This window comes from Hibiscus syriacus, unplaced genomic scaffold (assembly GCF_006381635.1).
Source record: "Hibiscus syriacus cultivar Baekdansim isolate YM2019G1 unplaced genomic scaffold, ASM638163v2 tig00000340_pilon, whole genome shotgun sequence".
Taxonomy (NCBI): domain Eukaryota; kingdom Viridiplantae; phylum Streptophyta; class Magnoliopsida; order Malvales; family Malvaceae; genus Hibiscus; species Hibiscus syriacus.
In genome coordinates, this window is record NW_024061783.1 from 5,027,375 (window position 1) to 5,038,757 (window position 11,383).

General features: G+C 37.0%; 1 pseudogene; it reads right to left on the reverse strand.

Moving 5' to 3' along the window:
* Positions 1–160: 160 nt before the first annotated feature.
* Positions 161–11,100, reverse strand: LOC120199397 (annotated as a pseudogene).
* Between the last annotated feature and the right edge of the window lie 283 nt (positions 11,101–11,383).

Here is an 11,383-nt window from a genome sequence, read left to right on the forward strand (position 1 = left end):
CTTGCAATTGTTGGCAATTTGATACAAATTGTAAATTCCAATTATAGTGTGTATTTTTTTCTTTCTTTAATGATGGGATTCATGTGTAATATTGGTTCTTTTATTTGTTTATTTTATAATAAAAACACATTGAGTACGTACCAAATGAAGTCAAATGCTAATGCTAAAACTTACTATAATATTCAAAAGGATCAAGAGGAGCATTGGATGCAAAACCCATATCATTATTTACCTCTTAAGTTTAGTTACTACTAGTATCTGTACTCATTCATCATTTCTTAGTCAAAAAGACCAGCAACAAGATCCTCATCGGATTCTTCCGACTCCTCCTTCTTTGCCTCCTCTACCTTCCTTCCTTGGCTGCACCTGAATCTGCCGGAGCAGCTGCATCACCACCAACCGCCACTGCAACTTGCTCGGATCCTATCGTTTAATCATAAAAAACCACCTCAGCAATGTCAAGCAATCACAAGGCATAAACAGAAACAAACTAAAAGAAATGTATTGGTAAGAAATCAACCTTGAGGAATTCTTTGACTTTCTCAGCCTGAAGGAAGTATACTCTGTAGCCACAGAAAGAGCAAGAGCATTCTTGTAGGCATGGATAAACATATGAGGCGCGGCAGCAATAGTCGGGAACGAAACCGCCAGCGAAAGGGAAGCGATATTGGAGAGCCAACCCGCAAACTTCTCCATAAGATCATCTTCAGTTAGGTCCAGCACCTCAGGGCTGAACACCGTTCCATTGTCGTAAACGGATACCACGGAGAGTCCGTCGGAGAATGGCTTTATCCCAAGCTTAGAAAGCAGGGCCGCCTCAGATGATCCAACCTTCTCACCCTTCTTAACCAGCTCCACTGCTGTCACGATTTCGACCGTGCCCTTGTTGATCTTGGTCGGAATGTTGAGCACCTGATGAGAGGATGTCACATATGTGAGATTACAGCATACATCAGAACTTGTGAAAATCCAAACATAAATCAAGTGCTTTATATATATATATATATATACCTGAAAGAAGGATGTTTGAGAAGGATCAAGGCCAGTGTTGCCAGGGGCAAAACAACATCAATTGGAGCAACGAGACCCACACGTGCTGGAGCTCCAACCTTAAGATCAGTTCAAAAGGCGCACCATATAAGTAAAAAAAGGGCTACTGTAAACTATCCATGTTTATCATGGAGTGGGAAACGGAACAAACCCTAATCCAAAAGTGGTAACAACGTGGTAATCAATGATCGGTACCAAATCAAAACAACTTATAATCATGAGATTAATTAAAACAACTTATAAAACAACTTTTATTCTATCATAAATAATGTTACTATGAAAGAGACTCTCTAAAAAATATAATATAATTTACCGATATTAAATAAATATGAATAAAGTAAAGAAAGAATCAAGGTACAATTGTGTGAAAAGTGACACGTAATGCATCAAAGTATGCCAAACATGTGATGGGTAAGGGTGTAAACGAGTCGAGTCGAGCTCGAGTATTCCTGAGCTCAACTCGACTCGAAAACTATGAAATGGAGTTCGACTCGACTCGAAAACTCGCGAGCTTAAAATTTTTAAGCTCGACTCGAACTCGAAATCCTAAACTAAAGCTCGTGAGCAGCTCGAAAAGGCTCGAAATAAAAAAAAAAATCTTAAACTTAACAAGATTGAATTCTCAAACTCAAACTCGAACCTGAACCTTAAATACATGAAAGTCTTATTGTATTTTTAAAAAAAATCCACACAAATAATATTATTAATAATTTAATTTAAAAAAAATAAAATCTTAATATATTATATTTTCGAGTTGCTCACGAGCTTTTCGAGTTGAGTATCAAGTAGCTCGTTTCGGCTCGTTAAGAATTCGAGTCGAGCTCGAGTTCGAGTCAAGTCCATTCGATCCGAGTATTTATCGAGCCTTGATCGAGTCGATCTCAATTAACTCGCTATCTGTCTCGTCTCATTTACATCCCTAGTGGTAGGGTATGGACAGAAGAATCTGGTTCTTCGTACATTCATGGCCCTTCAAATCAATTAGCTTTACCATACACATGGGAGATTTCAACTCCTCATTTCCTGTAACGCTCCAAATCTCGTGTTAGGAATTTTAGGCTAATTTGAGATAAGTCTTGGATTAAATTTCTAGTTTGTAGGAAGTTTTGAGCCAAAAACAAGTGAAATTGGGCTTGTATTTAGCCAAATAGTGACTAAAAAGTGTGTTTTTAATCTGCAGTCAAAATTGGAGGGACTAAAGCAATTTACCCTTTCTCAAAATTAAAACTGAATATCATTAAAATTTGATGATATCACCGTCTGAGAAAACTTCATCGTTTTCTTCATTCCTTGTATTCTTCATATCTTCTTCTTCCCGTTTTTCTCCTCCCTTGCAAGGTAAAGGTGTGAACTTTATCATTTTCTAGTCCCTAATTAGTATTCTAAAGGTAAGAATCATAACCCATGCATCTCAAGCATTGATTCAAGCTCTCAAACCACCCATTTCACCATAGTTTCAAGAACTAGTTTTAGAGGGGTTTAAGAAACTAGATGGTTACAACCCATTTTTCATATATTTCTAGTCTTAAGAAGTGTTTTTAAACCCTCCTTAACCCCTAAAATAAGTTAGTAATCAATGCATTTGATTCTCTTGTAGTGAGGGAAGTTGGAGAGAACTTTAAAGCAAAATGGAAGGAAAAATTACACTTGGTTGAGCATTGGGTGTTTTCAGCAGTTTACATCTAAGATAACTCACTCTTGACTCAACTATACCATATGTATGTCATTTAGATGAAATATAGTAGGTTGCATAAGTTTGAAGCATTCTCATGGTAGATTTCATGTTTTAGAGTTATAAACATTTTTAAAGCCCTAATTATGCTCTTTTGTATTTTCATAAAACATTAATAATGTTTGGGGACCTCACTAATGTCTTTGGGATAGTATAATATGAGTTTTTGTACCTATTTTATGTGCTTTGCAATACTAGAGGGATAGTATCAAAACTTGTTGTTCTTCTTGGGTAAAATCGTGAGTTTCTAGGCAAGAGTATCAATAATCTTTCAAGAGTATCGATACTTTGGGTCATAATTTTGAAACTCCCAGAAAGTATAGAAACAGGGCATTACAGGCCGCTTTAAAGTATCGATACTTACATAATATATCAAAAATGTTACAAGAGTATCAATACTTTTGGGCTAGTATCGATACTTTTAGTTTGTTTTGGACAAAAAGGCCAGTTTTTAAGGGAATTTGACTCGAGGTACCCTAACACTTCAGTATATCCTCAAATAAGACTTCAAGCAAGAACAATAATTAATATCATAACAATAGAAACAAAAATAGCTAGGTTTACATAAAACTAGCATTGTTGACGCTCGAGAATAATCAGGACATCCGAGTTCCTTTTAGCAGAAATATGACAGTCAGTGGATCCAAGTCAATGCCACGACACTACAACAGCCGACTGGGCACCATATGCCCTAAGACTCGATGGAGTAAGTCGATGGGGTGCACGTTTCTGATGCAGAATTCCATATCTAACCCAAAAGTTGATGCTTCGGCAGTGCTAGAGGGGTGTGAGAGCTCCGAGATGCAGAATCTCTCAATCGCACTCTGATGCCAGCCATAGATTAACAGCCCAACAATTGTATACTCAGACCTGTGTCACTTGTCATTTCATTTAGTTAATGCATATAGTATAGTACTGTAACACCCTCAACCCGTACCCGACCCGGATACGAGTCTAAGGTATCACATTGACTTTTCAAACTTTGACTCTTGACGAAAAATCAAGGAAATTTAAAACTTTCGTTAACATAAAAGCGGTTTACTTACATGACATGACTAAAACAACCAAAATTTATCAGAGCATTCATAACAGACACTTTACTTACATGCCAACATACTATACACGATAAAATACATACTTTATCAGTTACTTCTGATCTGATCTTCTGGCAGTGCTGCTGTTACTGCAACTCCTATTTCGGTTCTGCTAGATTCTTGGTACCTACGTGTAAATCACTTACACGCTAAGTCATAAACTTAGTGAGGAATAACATAAATATATGTATACGCGTGTATAACAATGAATTTATGAACATGCATCCTTACCATTGATCATGACATCTTAACTTGCATATATTTATTATACTATAACATATATGATGATGGTATGCACATATAAGACATATTTTTATGCTAATTTCTCTTTAATTTATCTTTGGATTGCCCATGTACATTATTGAGAACAAAGGTATGTGAGTACATAGAGATTGTGTACTATGCTGTCACCACAGCTCGTATAATTACCTCAAGGGGCACTGAATATTTGTCCCGAAGGACCACTATATCCCGAAGGACCACTATGTCCCGAAGGACCACTATGTCCCGAAGGACCACTGATTCTTTCGAAGAACCACTATGTCCCGAAGGACCACTGTATATGTCCCGAAGGACCACTCCTTAAGAACCATATACATAATACAATGGACCAAATAAGTGTGCCAAAGTACCACATATATGTTCTACAGAATTACATATATGTTCCGAAGGACCACGTAGAACCCTCGACTCTTGGTATGCCAATTATACCTACAGCTCTCATATTAACTCACATGGGCTTAAATATAAATACATTTCTCATTTTCATATCTTCTCATCACTTTTCATATAAACATGTATTTCACTTCATATACACACATGTGATCACTTTCATTATTTCACATACCTGGATTGATCATCTGACAATTTCAATCTTTCATATAATATCATATTAAAGCATATATGAACTATACATAAAATCACTATATCCAATATATATATATGGACACATGTACATGAACATGAAATCAGGAATTCAACTATAAGAGATAGACTTATCGCAAGTCTTATCTCCATACAATTCTATCCAGTATGGGAACTCACCTTAGCCTTGCTTTGATTCAATTCTAATCTCTTGATTATTCTGGAACGAGATTACATTCTAAATCTACATAGTAATACATTGATACATATCAGTATACTAATTGATATATTCTAAACTATCACTCCTTAGGCTAAAAAGAAAGTTATTTTTATCTTTTAGTGAAGGTATGCATCGATGCACTACACCATGTATCGATGCATCCCTTGACAGGTGCATCGATGCACTATCTATGCATCGGTGCATAAATCCCATTCAAAGTTTTTATTTTAAGTAGGTGCATCGATGCACTCCTCATGCATCGATGCACTCCTTATGCATCGATGCACTAATTGCATTCAATGTTCAATTATTTGATAGTGCATCGATACACATTGAATGTGCATCGATGCACACAACCCAGAATTTGTATTTTAAGCCCGAAAATCATCAATTCTTCACTCAATTCTTCTATTTAAACCCCTATCATGTCATTAAACTCAACCATCATTACTTAAACCAACTTATATCCATGAAAATCATCTTTAACCTCAAAATCCTATCCCTCATATATAATTCAAGAATCATACTCAAATTTCAATATGTTCTAAATATAATTCTAACACTTTATATTCCTTAATTAGCATGATGACTAGTCAAATTTATCTTCAAATTCAACTTATCAACTCTTTTCCATAAATTCATTTAAAAACCCATTTTTTTAATCTCTTATAACTTCTTCATCTTATTACTTTAAAACAAATTAAGCTTTCTATAAGCTTAATTAGCATCTAAGGAGCAAAACCAGACTTAAATTTCAGCAAACCATTAGGTTTTAAGAAATCTCACATTTGTTTTGCCTTCTTCACGTGTGGAGAAAGAAGAGAAGAGAAGAACTCTGGAACCTTGTTTTTCTTTCTTCTATTCCACTTGGAGTTAATATATAAATATCTCTTCTTTAATTCTTTTCCATGCAAATGACTATTCTATCATTTATTCTTCCTTGCAATTTAACTATATACCAATTACAATACTATTTAATTATTATGCTTAGTCACCAAATTCTGAAGTTTACAATTTAGTCACTAACCCGGTATGAGGATATTACAAATCTCCCCTAAAGAAAATCCGTCCTTGAATTTTCATTTCACGAAGAGATGGGGGTACTGGATCCTCATGTCCCTTCACGTTCCCACGTTGCCCTCTATCTTGTGATTCCACCATAATACTTTAACTAATGGAATGGTCTTGTTTCTTAGTTGCCTAACCTCGTAAGCTAAGGTTTTAACCGGTTCCTCCTCATAGGTCAAATCCGGTTGAACCTTAACCTCTTATGGTGTCACAATGTGGGATGGATCAAATTGATACTTCTGAAGAATTGAGACATGAAAGACATTGTGAATTTTCTCCATTTCAAGTGGCAACGCCAGCTGATATGCCACTGGTCTAACTCTCTTTACGATCTTATACGGTCCAATGAATTTAGGACTAAGTTTTCCCTTACGTCCAAACCTCAAAACTTTCTTCCATAGAGATACTTTGAGAAACACTTTATCTCCAACTTGATATTCTATCTCTTTTCTCTTTAAATCCGCGTATGATTCTGTCTATTAGCTGCTGCTTTGAGATTACTTTGAATTACTTGAACTTTTTCTTCCACTTCCTGGATCAACTTCGGACCCATAATTTCTTTGTCTTTAAGCTCGAACCAATTTAAAGGCGTACGACATTTTCTTCCATAAAGAGCTTCATAGGGAGCCATTTTGATGGTTGATTGATAACTATTGTTATATGAGAATTCAGCAAGAGGCAAGTACCTTTCCCATGATCCTTTAAACTCGATAACACAAGCTCACATATCTTCCAAAATTGGATTGTTCTCTCCGATTGCCCATCGGTTTGAGGATGAAACGCTGTATGAAATTTAACCGGGCCTAACCCTTTATGTAATGATTTCCAAAACCGTGAAGTAAATCTAGGATCTCGATGGAAACAATAGAAACAGGTACTCCATGTAGACGTATAATCTCCCTGATATACAACTCTGCATACTTGTCCATGGTAAAATCAACTCGTACCGGAATAAAATGAGCTGACTTAGTCAATCTGTCTACAATCACCCAAATGGAATCTCTTTTATTTGGAGTCAAAGGTAACCCCGTTACAAAATCCATTGTCACATTCTCCCATTTCCACTGAGGAATAGACATTGGTTGCAATAATCCTGATAGGACCTGATATTTAGCTTTGACTTGCTGACAAGTCAAACATTTGGATAAAAATTCCGTAATGTCTCTTTATAGGCCACCAATATCGACTCTTGAGATCCATACATTTTATTTCCTCCCGGATGCATAGTCAAGGACTACAATGAGCTTTTGTTAACAAGTCTTTCTTTAACTCATCATCATCTGGAATCACCAACCTCCCTTGATAATAAGTTCCCATAAACTTCATTACATAATCGTGGCCTCTCCATCTGCTGTAACTTCTTTAAACACTTTTCTTCTCAGCTTGCAATTCTTTAATTCGATCTAGCCATGATGGCTTGAGAGTCAATTCTGTACATATGACACCATCTCCTCTTAACGATAGTCTGACATCCAAAGCTCGTAAAGCTGCAAACGTCTTCGGCTTAAGGCATCCGTACCATGTCGCTTCCCCGGATGAAAACTAATCATACATCATAATCCTTTAGGAATTCCACTCATCTTCTGTCTTAAGTTTAAACTCCTTCTGAGTCATCAAGCATTTCAAAACTTATGGTCTGTATACAAATAACATCGTTCACCATACAAGTAGTGACGCCAAATCTTAAGAGCGAAAACTACCACAACCATCTCCAGATCATGCGTTGGATAATTCTTCTCGTGCGGTTTAGTTGCTCGAAGCATATGCCACCACTTTTCCTTGTATTAACACGTATCCAACCTGTTATAAGACGCATCACTGTGCACTACATAATTTTTGCCAGATTCGGGTTGAATCAATACTGGAGCTTCTGTTAAAATTCTCTTTAGCTTTTCAAAAACTCTCATGGCACTCTAGAGTCCAAGCAAATTTTACCTCTTTCCTCAATAACTGGTTAGGGGTAATGCTAACGAACTTTCGATAATAGCCAGCTAACCCTGAAACTCTGGACTTTGATACATTCTTGGAACTTCCCATTCTAAAATGGCTTTGATCTTTTGAGGATCCACTCGAATTCCTTCTGCAGAAATCACATGTCCTAGGAACGTCACTTCCTTCAACCAAAATTCACATTTAGAGAGTTTGGCATAAAGCTTTTCTCTCAAAGTCTGTAGAACGATCTTCAAATGTGAACTATGCTCTTCTTCCAACTTCGATACACTAAAATATCGTCAATGAATACCATAATGAATTGATCCAAATAGGGTTGGAATATTCAGTTCATCAAATCCATGAAAGCAGCCGGTGCATTCGTAACTCCAACAGCATTATGATAAACTCATAGTGACCATATCGTTCTGAATGTCGCCTTTGGAATTTTATCTTGATCTTCAATTGATGATAACCAGAACGTAAATCAATTTTGAAAACACTGAAGTTCCTTTAACTAATCAAATAAATCGTCAATTCGGGGGAGTGATACTTGTTCTTGATGGTCACTTTATTGAGTTGCCTATAATCAATGCAAAGTCGTATGGATCCATCCTTCTTTTTGACGAACAAAACTGGAGAATCACCAACCTCCCTTGATAATATAAGTTCCCATTTCATTACATAATTCGTGGCCTCTCCATCTGTTGTAACTTCTTTAAACACTTTTCTTCTCCAGCTTGCAATTCTTTAATTTGATCTAGCCATGATGGCTTGAGAGTCAATTCTGTACATATGACACCATCTCCTCTTAACGATAGTCTAGCATCCAAAGCTCGTAAAGCTGCAAACGTCTTTCGGCTTAAGGCATCCGTTACCACGTTCGCTTTCCCCGGATGAAAACTAATCACTACATCATAATCCTTTAGGAATTCCACTCATATTCTCTGTCTTAAGTTTAACTCCTTCTGAGTCATCAAGTATTTCAAACTCTTATGGTCTGTATACAAATAACATCGTTCACATACAAGTAGTGACGCCAAATCTTAAGAGCGAAAACTACCACAACCATCTCCAGATCATGCGTTGGATAATTCTTCTCGTGCGGTTTTAGTTGCCTCGAAGCATATGCCACCACTTTTCCTTCTTGTATTAACACGTATCCCAACCTGTTATGAGACGCATCACTGTACATACATAATTTTTTGCCAGATTCGGGTTGAATCAATACTGGAGCTTCTGTTAAAATCATCTTTAGCTTTTCAAAACTCTCATGGCACTCTAGAGTCCAAGCAAATTTTACCTCTTTCCTCAATAACTTGGTTAGGGGTAATGCTAACGAACCTTCGGTAATAGCCAGCTAACCCTAGAAAACTCTGAACTTTTGATACATTCTTTGGAACTTCCCATTCTAAAATGGCTTTGATCTTTTGAGGATCCACTCGAATTCCTTCTGCAGAAATCACATGTCCTAGGAACGTCACTTCCTTCAACCAAAATTCACATTTAGAGAGTTTGGCATAAAGCTTCTTTTCTCTCAAAGTCTGTAGAACGATCTTCAAATGTGAACTATGCTCTTCTTCCAACTTCGAATACACTAAAATATCGTCAATGAATACCATAATGAATTGATCCAAATAGGGTTGGAATATTCAGTTCATCAAATCCATGAAAGCAGCCGGTGCATTCGTAACTCCAAACAGCATTATGATAAACTCATAGTGACCATATCTCATTCTGAATGTCGCCTTTGGAATATCTTTATCTTGAATCTTCAATTGATGATAACCAGAACGTAAATCAATTTTTGAAAACACTGAAGCTCCCTTTAACTAATCAAATAAATCGTCAATTCGGGGGAGTGAATACTTGTTCTTGATGGTCACTTTATTGAGTTGCCTATAATCAATGCAAAGTCGTATGGATCCATCCTTCTTTTTGACGAACAAAACTGGAGCTCCCCATGGTGAAACACTCGGTCTGATAAACCCTTTGTCCAATAATTCTTGTAATTGAATCTTTAATTCTTGTAATTCTTTTGGGGCCATTTTGTATAGTGACATGGCAATAGGTACAGTCCCCGACATGACTTCAATCTGAAATTTGACTTCTCTGTTTGGAGGTAAACCCGGTAACTCTGCAGGAAAAACATCAGAAAACTCTCTGACTATAGGAATTTCTTCAATTCCCCTCTCTTTTGCTCTCACATCCAGTGTAATAAACCCTTGACATCCCTGTAGCAATAACTTCTTTACCGACATCACTGATATTACATTAACCAACGAGTTTTATCCTTCACTAAATACAATAACTTCTATACCTTCTGAACTTCTCAACGTTACTCTTTTCAGTCTACAGTCAACATTAGTATAGTAACGATATAACCAGTCCATTCCCAGTATCACCTCGAATTTGTCAAAAGGTAATTCCATCAGATTAGCAGGGAATTCAATTCCCTGAATCATATAGGACACCCTCGATACACCATATTGACTCGAGCACTACGTCCTAACAGATTAGTCACTATTATCTTACTGCTAGTAGATTCTAACGAAATATTCAATTCTTTCACTAACTTGCTGCAAATATAAGAATATGTAGACCCCGAATCAATCAATACAAACACATTCTTGTCATATAATTGGAAAATACCTGCTATTATCTCTGGGTCATCTCTATCCTCGCTAGTCCTGAGATTATACACACGAGTTGTAGAACGTATTTCTTGCGGAGCTGACGACTCTGATTGACTTCTTCCTTTGCCTCTACCTCTTCCTCTCTGGGTAGCCGAGGCAGACCTCTCTGCTGAGCAGATTCACCAGGTAACATGGGACAATCCCGAACAAAATGTCCAGTGTCCCCACATTTAAAACAGGATGCAGAAATCATCTTGTATATCCCGAGTGATTCTTTCCACAATGTGAACATTGTCTGACTTGGCTCAGGTTAGATCTCCTAGCTCCAGATCCCACTGACTCTGTTTGTTGACCCCTCATCTGATTTGATCCCTTTGCAGAATATGCAACCGATTCTGATCTCGCTTGGGGTCGAGAACTCACATCTCTGCCTTTTTTGATGGTGCAACACTCGATGATGTGTCTGATCTTTTTGAAGTATGAACTCGGAATCCCCAAACCTCTCATTTTAAGCTCTTTCCAGAGCTTTAGAACGATTTACCACTTCTTGAAATGAGGTTAAATTCAACACAATAAGCATATCTTTCAGACGAGGTCGCAATCCCTCAACAAACCAATCACAAACATCATTCTCTGTAGGAATTAATTCCGCAGCGAAGCGGCTCAACTTGTTGAATTCACATTCGTACTCATACATTGTACGATTTCATTACTTCAATTTCGTGAACTCTTGCTTCATTTATCGAATGAACTTATCTCCGATGTACTTATGCTTGGATTCTTCTAAAAA